At 35.0% G+C, this 13,501-nt stretch overlaps 1 long non-coding RNA gene across 1 annotated transcript; it reads left to right on the forward strand.

Moving 5' to 3' along the window:
• Window positions 1–348: 348 nt before the first annotated feature.
• On the forward strand, window positions 349–10,877 carry LOC144579397 (uncharacterized). Its single transcript, XR_013526830.1, has 3 exons — window positions 349–497; window positions 1,645–1,698; window positions 9,353–10,877. It is a non-coding gene; the product is annotated as an uncharacterized LOC144579397 (long non-coding RNA).
• The last annotated feature ends 2,624 nt before the right edge of the window (window positions 10,878–13,501 follow it).

Genomic DNA, 13,501 nt, shown 5'->3' on the forward strand with positions numbered 1-13,501 from the left:
TTTAGAGGGAGAGGCGTTCTGATTTTGAGTATTCTCAGCTTTTTTACGCTGGTTTCTTCCCGTCATTGTAAATTTATCCTCCTGTCTCTTTGAAATTACCAACTTTCAGATTAGGTCTCTTGAGTCGGCGTCCAGGTTGTTAGTTCCCAGGGCCAGAGCAGCGGCGTTAAAACTGATGGTGCTTTTCTGCCCAGGATTCTCCTGTCTGGCTTCCTTCTTGTGTCCGTAGTAGGCGACTCTGCCTTCCCCGGGATCCAAACCTCAGTCAGAAGGGAAGCCGGTCCTGTTTACTCTGTGCCGAGTGCTCTCGCCCTGAGGTGCCGTCACAGCGGCTGCGCCGGGCTCTGGTGTCGTGCTGGGGACCCGGGCCGGTCCTCCGAACCTGTTTACTCTGCTCCGAGAGCTGCCGCACCAAGGTGCTGGTGGAACCGCTGCACCGGCCACGAGGGTTGCGCTGGCCACCCGTGTGTTTCCTCCACTGGGGGATCTCCTGCTCCGTGAGTGACCAGAATTTGTCTGAAAGTGTTGCGTCCTCTAGTTCTCCGCACCTTCCCTGAGAGCTGCAGTCCCGGGATGTTAGCGATCGGCCATCTTGGATCAGGAGAGGTTAACTGTTACAACAAACAGCCCCATTTTAGTGGTTTTTGATAATAACAATTTATTTATTTATTTATCATGGCTGAGTTCATGTTGTAAGTTCAGTGTCAGAAGGACAGGAGGTGAATAAGTTTAAGTTAACTTACAATCTGTTCTGCAAAACTATTCAGGGATCTAGGCTACTTTCATATAGCAGTCTCATTCTCTTCTAGGGCCTTTAAGTCCTTTACTGGATAAATTACATAAATCTAGTAGCAGGAAAGAAAAAGCTTGTTAAAATTGTATTGGATGTTTTGGGTGATAGGTTTGGATGTGGTGGATATTATTTCCAACATAGCTTCATGAATTTGACTCAGATTCTTGCAGGGTAGGCAGAGAAATGCACTTTAGCTGTACACCACCAAGAAAAAAATAACCTAGAGATGAAAATGTAATACAGTGTCTGTGTTGCAGGTGGCATTTGCAGAGATTGAAAGTTAAAGATACTAAAAAGGTGGAGAATGACCATTATAGGACTGACTATAGAGAAGATACATATTACAGCCTTGGCAAACCTCTCAATTCAGAGAGCTGTTACAATAAAGAAAACAACAGAACAATATGGGAGAGATTGATATTATCTACCATGAAATCAAGGAAGGAAAAAGTTTTAATACTGGACAAAAGTGCAGCAATAGGTGGAATGGTGCAGATAATTTATACTAGTAAAAAATGTATGCAGACATTAGATTTGGTAGTAAGGAACATTTTGCTGAATTCTGGAAAAAAATTATAGTAGGGTAATGACAGCATAGAATCAATTGCATTCTGTTTCTACACTTATTAACTGTGAATTTTCATTTGGGTCCTACAGAGAGCATGTAATTAGATAGTTTTTAATTCAAATTAAGATATTTGTTGCTATGATCATGTGCTTTGTGTTTATTTATTGCTTTTACATTTTCTGAAATCAGAATAAAATTGTATTCTTTCATTTATAAAAAAGTTATAATATATAATACATTATATATAATATAAAAAATAATGTTAACCATATTTTTTAAACAGGATTGGAAAGAAAACTTTTACTTCACTTTTTTTTGGGGAGAAAACTGTGCAAAGGTGAGCATCAAATTAAATGTTTCTACTTAATTTTCACCATCATCATTCTTCAGTAGTGAAGTACCAAAAAAGGACAGAAAAAGACAATGCAGATGATTTTTATGCTGTAACTGTCTACAGTCTAGGTATCTCTGAACCTTTCTGTATTTGGCTATTTAGTTTATCTCCACTCATCCTTTCTGTATTTTGGCTATTTAATTCAATATACTATCCTTTTTGCTTGATCTATTTCAAATTCTGTTTCCGGCCTTGAGTTGAGTGCTAAGACAATTCTAGATTTTTATATCAGAAATTTGGGAAATAAGTTCTAGTCTGAAAAATTTCTTTGATGACAAAGGAATATCAGACAAAACAAACACTAGCAGAAATTAAAGGCTTAAAGAAAAAATGTGACCATGAACATATGTTTATATATGTCTAAAGATGGAATTTCCAATTCTGTGGAATGCTCTATTTCCTCACATTTTAAATGAAGGATTTTTTTGTTTTGATTTGTGGTGTTATCTTTTGTTTGGGTCTTCCCTTCTTTTTCTTTGAATTAATTGCAGTACCTATGCTTCAAAATGAATATAACTGTCATATATTTCTTTTTTTTTTAATTGCATTTTAGGTTTTGAGGAACATGTGCAGGACATGCAAGATAGTTGCATAGGTACACACATGGTAGTGTGTTTTGCTGCCTTCATCCCCTTCACCCACATTTGGCTTTTCTCCCCAGGCTCCCCTGCTCCCCACTCCCACTGTCCCTCCCCTATTCCCACCAATGGACCCCAGTGTGTAGTATTCCCTTCCCTGTGTCCATGTATTCTCATTTTTCATCACCCACCTATGAGTGAGAATATGCAGTATTACATTTTCTGTTCTTGTGTCAGTTTGCTGAGAATTATGTTCTCCAGATTCATCCATGTCCCTACAAAGGACACAAACTCATCATTTTTGATTGCTGCATAATATTCCATGGTGTATACGTGCCACAATTTCCCAGTCCAGTCTATCATCGATGGGCATTTGGGTTGGTTCCAGGTCTTTGCTATTGTAAACAGTGCTGCAATGAACATTCATGTGCATGTGTCCTCAGAGTAGAACAATTTATAGTCCTTTGGATATATACTCAGTAATGGGATTGCTGGGTCAAATGGAATTTCTATTTCTACGGCCTTGAGGAATCACCACACTGTCTTCCACAATGGTTGAAATAATGCACACTCCCAACAGCAGTGTAAAAGTGTTCCTATTTCTCCACATCCTCTCCAGCATATTTTGTCTCCAGATTTTTTAATGATCGCCATTCTAACTGGCATGAGATGGTATCTCAATGTGGTTTTGATTTGCATCTCTCTAATGATCAGTGATGATGAGCATTTTTTCATATGTTTGTTGGCCTCATGTATGTCTTCTTTTGTAAAGTGTCTGTTCATATCCTTTGCCCATTTTTGAATGGGCTTGTTTGTTTTTTTCCTGCAGATCTGTTTGAGTTCTTTGTAAATTCTTGATATCAGCCCTTTGTCAGATGCGTAGATTGCAAAAATTTTTTCCCATTCTGTTGGTTGCTGATTCACTCTAGTGACTGTTTCTTTTGCCGTGCAGAAACTGTGGAGTTTGATTAGGTCCCATTTGTCTATTTTGGCTTTTGTTGTAAATGCTTTTTGTGTTTTGGTCATGAAGTCCTTGCCTACCCCTATGTCCTGAATGGTTTTGCCTAGATTTTCTTCTAGGGCTTTTATGGTGTCAGCTCTTATGTTTAAGTCTTTAATCCATCTGGATTTAATTTCAGTGTAAGGTGTCAGGAAGAGGTCCAGTTTCTACTTTCTGCACATGGCTAGCCAGTTTTCCCAACACCATTTATTAAACAGGGAATCCTTTCCCCATTGCTTGTTTTTTTCAGGTTTATCAAAGATTGTATGGTTGTAGATATGTTGAGTTGCCTCCAATACCTCTGTTCTGTTCCATGGGTCTATATCTCTGTTTTGGTACCAGTACCATGCTGTTTTGATTACTGTAGCCTTGTAGTATAGTTTGAAGCCTGGTAGTGTGATGCCTCCCGCTGTGTTCTTTTTGCTTAGAATTGACTTGGCTATGTGGGCTCTCTTTTGGTTCCATATGAAGTTCATGGTGGTTTTTTCCTGTTCTGTGAAGAAAGTCAATGGTAGCTTGATGGGGATAGCGTTGATTCTGTAAATTACTTTGGGCAGTATGGCCATTTTCACGATATTGATTCTTCCTAACCATGAACATGGAATGTTTCTCCATCTGTTTGTGTCCTCTCTTATTTCGTTGAGCAGTGGTTTGTAGTTTTCCTTGAAGAGGTCCCTTACCTTCCTTGAGAGTTGTATTCCTAGGTATTTTATTCTTTTTGTAGCGATTTTGAATGGCAGTTTGTTCTTGATTTGGCTCTCTTTAAGTCTGTTATTGGTGTATAGGAATTCTTGTGATTTTTGCACATTGATTTTATATCCTGAGACTTTGCTGAAGTTGCTTATCAGTTTCAGGAGTTTTTGGGCTGAGGCGATGGGGTCTTCTAGGTATACTATCATGTCGTCTACAAATAGAGACAATTTGGCTTCCACCTTTCCTATTTGAATACCCTTTATTTCTTTTTCTTGCCTGATTGCTCTGGCTAGAACTTCCAGTACTATATTGAATAGGAGTGGTGAAAGAGGGCATCCTTGTCTAGTGCCAGATTTCAGAGGGAATGTTTCCAGTTTTTTCCCATTCAGCCATATATTTGATATATACCGAAGAAAACAGTTTTGTAGAAGGCTTTCTCATGATTCCCAGAAACTTACTTGGTGAATTATAGGTACAATCTTGCACTAATATGTATATGAATAATGTATATTTTATTAATTATGAAATTATGTTATTAATATTTTACAGTGGTGATTCTATTTTCTTTTAAAATGTCAATTGTCAACAGATTCTCTTTTACTAGTACTCTTACTAGCACTATAACATGAATATAAATATAATAATTTTTCTATTTAAGTTGGCAAAGGTTTGTTGTTATTGTTTTAATGGGAATATTGTATGCATTTAAAGAAAAATATGCACACATAAAATGTAATTACAAAATTTACTTCAAATTTCAGAAAGTGATTTATCAATATTACCTAAGAATCTGAAAGATTATAAGGACTTTTGGCACAACAATTTTTCTTATAAAATCTATATAAGAACATAATATAGTAGAGCAAGACAGAATAAAATATTTATGTATAAAGATGTGCATTGCAAAATTTTTACGGTAACAATTTTTAAAATATACAATAAGATTGTCTTAAACATGTTATATTCATGAAACAATATTTAACTATCAAAATGGTATTTAAATGTGTTTATATTATGATAAATGTATATGCAAAATTGCAACTATAAAAAGATATTTTTAAATTTACACATTATAATATATTAAAATATATATGAATAAGGGAATTGAGGTAAACAGAGCAAAATGTACTTTCTTGTTTTTCTCCTTAAAAGTAAAATATTTTCATACATATTAGAATCATCATATAATTTAACCCACTGACCTTACATCTGCTAGATCATTGCAGTGGCTCAGAGAGTAATATTAGATAAAACTGGAGATCCACTAGGGAAACAACAAGTTTGAAAGAAAAAAATCTATCAGTTAATAAGTTATTTCCCCAGTTGATGATACAGAAATGAAATGAACTTTCTCACATCCTCTTGGTTGAATAAACTGAACATAAGAGAACCTCAAGGCTAGAAAGGGCACTGGAGATGTCATGCATTTCATCCCCTGCTTCCTATAAATTGCCTCCAGAAAAAATAAAAATGTTTCTTATTTTTTTATTATAATTCCCCAGAGAAAGCATTGCTATATCTTCTCACGTTAAGCTTTTCAATATTTCAAAGTTTTGTTAAGGAAAACTTCTTTCTTAAACACCCAAGGCAGAAATATTAAAAAATTTCTTCTTGGAGATTTAAATGTTCTAACCATCACCTTGAATCCTTTACATTCTTGATCATCATTCAGTCTTTTTTTTTTTTTTAGTTTACTACTCTAGTTAAAAGAGTTGTACATTCTTCAGCTTCTTCCAATATATGTTACTCCATTAATTTACTCTAATCTCTTTTCTGAACAATCTTCAGTTTCTCTGCATGCCAGTTTATTTATGCAAAACAGAACAGGTCAGAGTTATCGTTCCTTATTTCCCAAACTCTAGTAATCACTTGAACTTTTTAACATAGTGTGACACTAAAATTTCTGTGAGTTAATTATAACCCTGGCAAATATTTTATTATTGAAAAATTTGCTGTCAGAGACAAGAGCAGTAACACTCAATGAACACCATGATGTATCTGCAGCAATGTTCTCTAATTCTCACCTCTTAGAGTAAGGCATACTTTCACTTTTTAGAAATATCAGAACTTTACCTTTAAACTAGATTGCTACAATAGCCTGCCAACCTCCTAAAAGAACACCTACTTATATTGCATATTCTTTCAATAATCAAATTTATAAAAGGAACATTGTTTAAAATGAAAGAATAATTTCATCATACCTTCCTCAAAATCTTACAGTGATGACTGGTCAATTATTACATTATTTTTCAACTTTTGTTTGGCATAGCTCTTAGAATGAAAGCTTTCATCATTTAAAATATCTAACTATGTATCACTAGATGTTATCAACAAATACATTCTATACAGTTGTAGGTTTAGAGTAAGAAAATCAAATTCTAGTCTTGAATCTGAAACCCGATATGGAGTGGGTATTTGAGAAACTATTGGCAAGAGCAGTGTAGACGAAATAAGGAGAAATCACTGGTTTTGTTACTTAGGACAAATGCTATATGGCCTATTCATATCCATCTTAATTGTTTTTCCTTTTTCTCACACTATAATGTCAAATTGCAATATACATATAGATATATGTCTCAACTTGAACACTCAAATATATGTACATGCAATATATATATATATATATATATATATATATATATCAGCTTTCACATGCAAGCATGTATTTGAGTGTGCAAGTTAATGACACATGTATACATCCATAACACCTTCAGCACAATTAACACACCCAGAAATAATATTTAATCTGCATACTCTATGGCCACTAGAGTTGACATGTAAAATTAATCATAACACTAGTTGTGATTATGTAACAGTGAAAATTGCTATATATCCAGCCTGTGTAAGCTTAGATGAGAATAAACTTGTTATTTAACTAGAGTTATATACAAAAAAAAGTAATGTTTTTTGATGATTTATTATAAAATATATACCTTTTGATATGTTAACCAAGTAAACATCTAGCCAATTAACCCAAAGGAAAGAATATACATTGTCACTGAATATACTTACTGATCCTATTGGAAGATGAGGGTGACGATTAAAATTTAAATGTTATGATAAAACATCCACTCAAATGAATTAGTGGCAGACCAGATATTTACAAATGCTGTGAACCCATAATTCTTTGCTAAAGATAATGATATTAAAACATGCTTTGAAAGTTTGTAATGAACAGAATTGAATTTGTAAAGCAAGTAAGATCTAAAACACTGATAAAAAATGATGGTTCTATTACCCATCCACATCAAATTAATCTTAGTGTTTACAATTTACAGAGCTGTATAAATCATTCAAATTGATCTAGTTATTGAGTTTGGTCACGCAGTCACACTCCTATGTATGTGTCTCCAGGTTATATGGGTCTCTGTTTTATAAGAGTAATTGGAAGTGTCATTAAATGACTTGCTCAGGGCCACTCTGGTCAGTTAGAGTAGAATTTCTCATCTGCTTTTATATTCAGTTTAGTGGGGCCATGGTTGCCTTTGCTTAAGGTAAATAAAATGTTATCTCAAGAGAACAAAAATAAACACATAAAATATATTTATCATTCCAGATGAATCAATCCAGGATTGAATATATAAGTCAAATTTTCTTTATTCTTTACACATTTTTATTTACTTAAACTAATTCTATTTATATCAAACTTTAACCATGCTAATAATTTTATCATTGCATAAGGAATATGAGATATCAATCATAATTGCTGTTGGAAAAGAATGTTAGATTTCTTAAAAAATGTATATCTTTCTGAAAAAAATATAACATCCAACTTTCAAATTTAAGTTATCTTTAGAAGATGATGAATTGTTTTTCTTTTCGTTCAACTTGGTTGAAACAGAGAATTGCTCTGGGTTCATTGTGAATTATCACATCTAAGATAGAACTGATAACCTACCCTCTTGTTCCAGGATTCCTTCAGTGTTGCTTCGCTAGCTGAAAATCTCTAAGGCAGTCGTTATCTCTGCCCAGGCCTTGCTTGGGGCTTGAAGGGCTCACTCTGCTCACTTGGACCAGCAGGCTGCCCTTGGCTTCCGCCTCAGCCCAGATACCTCACCTGCCACGGCTCCATGCTCAGCCCACACCTGGACTGGGCATGCCACTAGCTTCTGCCTTGGGCACCAGCATGTAGACAAGGGTAATATAGTGGCACCCAAAAACCTGGAGATGACAGCAATTGCAAAACCCTAAGGGGTGTTACAGCTATTGCTTGAGAAGGCCCAAGGACTGAGCCGCCAAGAGATGTCGCAGTTCTTCACTCCCGTAGCTCGGCAAGGAGGAACGTGTTACAGCTGTCTTTCTTCTATAGTCTGGCAAGTGGGAGTGTGTTACAGCTCTTTTATTCCCACTGCTGGCAGCTCAGTGGGTTCTGTGTTCTTGTCCTGTAACCAAGAGGAATAAGGTGTGTACACCAGAGAGTGAATAAGGCAGAGAAGAATTTTATTGATCAACAGAAGGAAAGCTCACTGCTATGAAAGGGAGGACCGAGGGTGGGTAGCCGTCTGTGAGGCTCAGTCCAGGTTTTTAATGGGCTTCGAATGGAGGAGTGCATGCTGATTGGCCTATGGGTTGGCTTTGGAAAAAGCACCATTGGATTGGTTTAAAGACATCATTCAGAAGGAACCAACTGAGAGAGACAAGGTGAAATGGTTATAGAAGTTCTCACTCTGGTCATAGACTCTATATGGAACCAGCAGCTCATGTTTCAGGCTTTAAATGGTCCTTGACTTGAAGGTTGGGTTTCACCAGGGACCTGTGTCTGCCTAGGAATTTGTCTGTCTCCTGTCACTATTACCCTCCATTTCCACTGATACTTCTCTTTAAAGGATTTATTGGTTCATGCTTTGCAACTAAATTACTGTAGCTGCCTGCCTCTTATTCCTTCAATCTGAACATTCTTTCTAGATTAATATTTTGTAGCACCTCCTTAATTTAATCACATCCACATTCAAGTCTCTTGTTCACAGAATGTGGCTTTCAGAGTTTGTTGGTTGTGATATTATTAACTGCTCTTATTCTTCATTTTGTAGGCCAATCTTCAATCATATTCTTGGGCTTTTGACCTGTACACATTTGTACTTCTGTACATTTGCCCTTGTCAATACCTATTTTGCCTTTATGTCCACCTTATCATCTCAAACTCCACCTTGAAGTTCTGTACATTTTTTAAAGCCTGACTCAAAATTATAGAAAGCATTCTCTGTAAAATATCTTATGATAATGCTAGGTAGAAGAGACTTCTTTCATTTCTGTTATCTCTGATCCCTTGTAATTCTTCCATTATGCCATGGACATAACCATGTGACTTGTGTCTCTTTTCTTATAGTGGGCTTCTCTTCTCTCCTTGTGTCATAAATTCCTCCAATCTAGAGACTACATTTTAAATTCCCTGAGGATTCCTTACAGATAGAAACCAGGGGTTTCATACCTACAATGGTGTCTTGACTATAGTAAGTATATATTTATTTGTTTAACAACTATATTTAAAATTATCTAATATATCCAAAATACATCTATAATGGATATATCAATAAATGTATCCATTAAATACCACTGCTTTATAACAATTCAGTTCACACTTATAGAAGCTTTATTTTGGCCCAAGCATGTAAAATACAGAAGCGATTTTAATAGACTACATACACTTAAGAAGTTTAGTCTGATGAAAGAGATTCAAGATTAAATTAGAATAACAATAAAAAGACACTGATTTGTATTTGTAAATTGTGCACACATAGAGGAAGAGTTATTGTCTCAGTCTTGGGTTCATACGTTTTTCAAATTGATTTAAGTCAAAAGTTGAAGATAATAAGGAAAATGTGGCATACAAAGCATTTCAAGAAGAAAGTGAGCAAAGAAACAGGAGATTATGTAGTTACCACTAAAGTGCAATGTTTATGTGTAGAAAGAGGTGGAAATGAGACGTGGAGAGTAAGTTGCATCCCACAAATCACAAAATCTGAGCCAAAGTCCTGGAGGTGAAAGGCAAAGACTAGGCTCTCTTGGTCCCTCTTCCTCACCCTAACTGTGTACAGGTCAATCCATGTGGCAAATATTAGATGTTATTTATGAAATTTTTTACCTCTTACTTTTTTTCTTCTTCTCATATGTCATTACAAATCTCAGTAAGTGGAAGAAACATGAATATATTGCTTTATTATCAAACCTTCAAACTGATAACTTTGCCAAGGATTCAAACGTAACCCTACCACATGAATTTGCTATTTATAGAAAAATAAAGCAAGCTAGGAAAATTAGAGTTATAGAACATGGAGATTTCAGGAAGAATTAAGCATATTTACCACAGAATGGAATGTGGCTTCACTAAGAACATAACTATTTAGGAAGAGGCAAGGATTGTAGGTAAAGGTTCATGTTTTATGCAGCAGGACTCTCTCCTCTCTTAGAGTCTTATAGAATATTCTTCCCATTAAAAACTGTATGTAGAAAAGTGGAGACATCAGAACAATTATTAGATCTAGTTTTATAAAAATGAAACACAGGAAGTGTATGGTGAAGATTGAAGCCACCAGGATTAAACATGATTTTAAATATCAGTTCTACCACTTATCAAATGTAGAACCTAAGGAAATAAATGAATATTATTAATGCTTATTTTTATCTGAAATAGGAAAACATTACATCCATTTCATAGGGTTGTTGGAAGACGAAATGAGACAATAAAAAGATAGAGCAGATGTTGGGACATACTAAATGCTCAGTAAATGTCAATTATGCTGATTACAGGTATTATTTGAAAGGACTCTTTGTTTCTAAATATGTTCTTAGTTATATCTCAGAATATTCTCTTTGAAATGTTCGTTAAAAATACTATTTCCTCCTAATTTTTTCTGAGATGGTCTCATTATTTTTATATATCACATATATATTTTAAAAATTCCTCCATTTATGTTTTATTACTAAGAAATCAAATTTCTCTCCAAATGGGATTAGTTATTTCTAGAGCTATTGTAACTATTTACTCTTAAACTCCTATTCTAACAAAACCTATAGTCACATTTATAATGAATATAAGAAAAAATAAAATCTGGTCATACTATATATTAATTCCACTTCTTTCTTCTGGTCATACTATATATTAATTCCACTTCTTCCTTTAATTTACTTATATTTATTTATTTATTTTTGAGAAAGGTTCTTGCTTTGCCACCCAGTAGTGTATAAAGGCGTGATCACAGTTCACTGCAGCTTTGACATCCTGGGTTCATCTGATCCTCCCACCTCAGCCTTGGGTGTAGATCGGACTTCAGGCACATGGCACCATGCCCAGCTAATTTTTATATGTTTAGTAGAGATGGGATTTTGCCATATTGAGCAGGCTGATCTGGAACTCCTGGGCTCAAACCATCCTCTGCCTCTGCCTCCCAAAGTCCTGGGATTACAGGTGTGATCCACCATACCTGGCTCATTTCTCTCTTTGATGATTAAATTCTATCAATCAAATGCTTAATCTACCTAAGGCTTAAAAAATACAATTTATGATTAATTGAAAGTATTATAATAGGGCCAGACACCGTGGCTCACATCTGTAATCATAGCACTTTGGGAGACCAAAGTGGGTGTATCACCTGAAGTCAGGAATTCAAGACCAACCTGGCCAACATGGCGAAACCCTGTCTTTACTAAAAATACAAAATTGAGCCAGGCCTATGGTGGTGGGAGCCTGTAATTCCAGCTACTCAGGAGGCTGAGGCAGGAGCATTGCTTGAATCCCCAGGGTGGGAGGAGGTTACAGTGAACCGTGATCATGCCTCTACACTCCAGCCTGGGTGACAGAGTGAAACTCCATCTCAAAAAAAAAAAAAAAAAAGGAAAAAAATACAAAAGAAAAGAAAAATAGTACCATTATAGTATTTAACTTTTAGAAAATACAAAGATTGAATGAACCCACAAAGATTTTTTGCTGTGGTGGTTTAATAAAAAGAATACTATCCCTTGCAATCTTTATTTTCTTTGCCATACTCACCATAGCCACCTTTGTTTTATTTGCTTATGAATTTTCAGTCTGTGAAGTGCTAAAACAAAAGAACAAAAAAAGGTTATCATGATCATCTTACACATGTGAATAATTAGACGTGACTAATTATACTAGCTCTGGGCAAATGCTTTAAAGACTCTGCCTATTATATTAACTGTTTCTTGTAATTCATATTTTTCAGCCGATAAAAGACTTGCTCAAACTTTTCGTTTTGGATGTGTGAATTCTATACTAATTCAATTTGTGGGTGTCTGGCTGTTCTAACTGGCTTTCTGGGAACTTTGGACCTAACAATGCTTTAATTCTTTTTTCTTGGTGTTTGCCAGGATTGTTTTTGTTTTTATTTGTATCAGACGAGAAAAGAGAGGTTTAGATAAAGGCAATTGAAATAACTGAAAAATTTTGGCTAAACAGCCTACTTTACTTACCCAAATGCATCCTCTATGATAAATATACTCGACTATCTGTCTAGAGAGCTGCATAATTTCAGCATAGTTTAGTAAAAATTCTTTGTGTTTATCTGTCAGTGAACATTCATTCAGAAAATGAATTTCCAGCAGTTAAAAACAGCGTGATGCAGCCAATCAGCCTATCACAAGCAAAACCCGGAGGAAGGAAAACATTACATGGCAAGTGGCACCACAACTGATGAATAAAAATGACAAATAAAAAGGCTAATGAGAAAAAACCCACATTCATTATGCTGAGAAATTAACCAAATGCATTTGTTATTTTGTAATAGAAACTTGAACTTGGCTAATTAAAGCTTTCACTATATCTCCCACAGAGCCCAAGAAGTTTCTGAATGATGTAACTACTGAATGATGGACAGTGAAATATATTAACACCATAAAAGACAAAAAAGGGAAATCAAGTATCTGTTGAAGATTCTGAAATTCTAGTAGGAATATGTGCCAGAGGAAACAATTATTAAATACCACAGTTTTCAGACATATCTCATATAAGAAAGTTGGTAAAGTGTTATAATGGAGAGAAAAGAAGGTAGAACAAGAAAAAAATAGGTTTAAAATCTTCACATTCAATGAAAATAAACATATATATGAAATTACTTTGAAATTATTAATAAAACCTCTTTATAAATAGCATTTTCTAATTCATTTAGGTGTTGCAATAAGCGTTACCCATTACTACTTATCTGCTATTCCTGGAAGCTAACCTCTTTCTACACCGAAAGAAATAGAGTTCCAAGAGTTGGCTGCCTCTTGGAACAACAAAAATAAGGGTAGGACAAAAAAACTGAGTCATTGCTAGACAGTAAGAATACTTTCAGGGATGCAAAGCAGGCAACTTAAAGAAGCTTCTTTTGAACACGATGTGATCATCTAAGTATTAAATGTGAAAACAAAAATTCTTTGAAAACCCAAGAATCTATAATGATATTCAAAAATGTGTTAAAGAATGGTCATATACAAATGAATTTCAGGTTTTACAAAAATGGCTGAAAATGGACATGTC

The sequence above is a fragment of the Callithrix jacchus genome, chromosome 1 (assembly GCF_049354715.1).
Source record: "Callithrix jacchus isolate 240 chromosome 1, calJac240_pri, whole genome shotgun sequence".
In the NCBI taxonomy this organism is placed as follows: domain Eukaryota; kingdom Metazoa; phylum Chordata; class Mammalia; order Primates; family Cebidae; genus Callithrix; species Callithrix jacchus.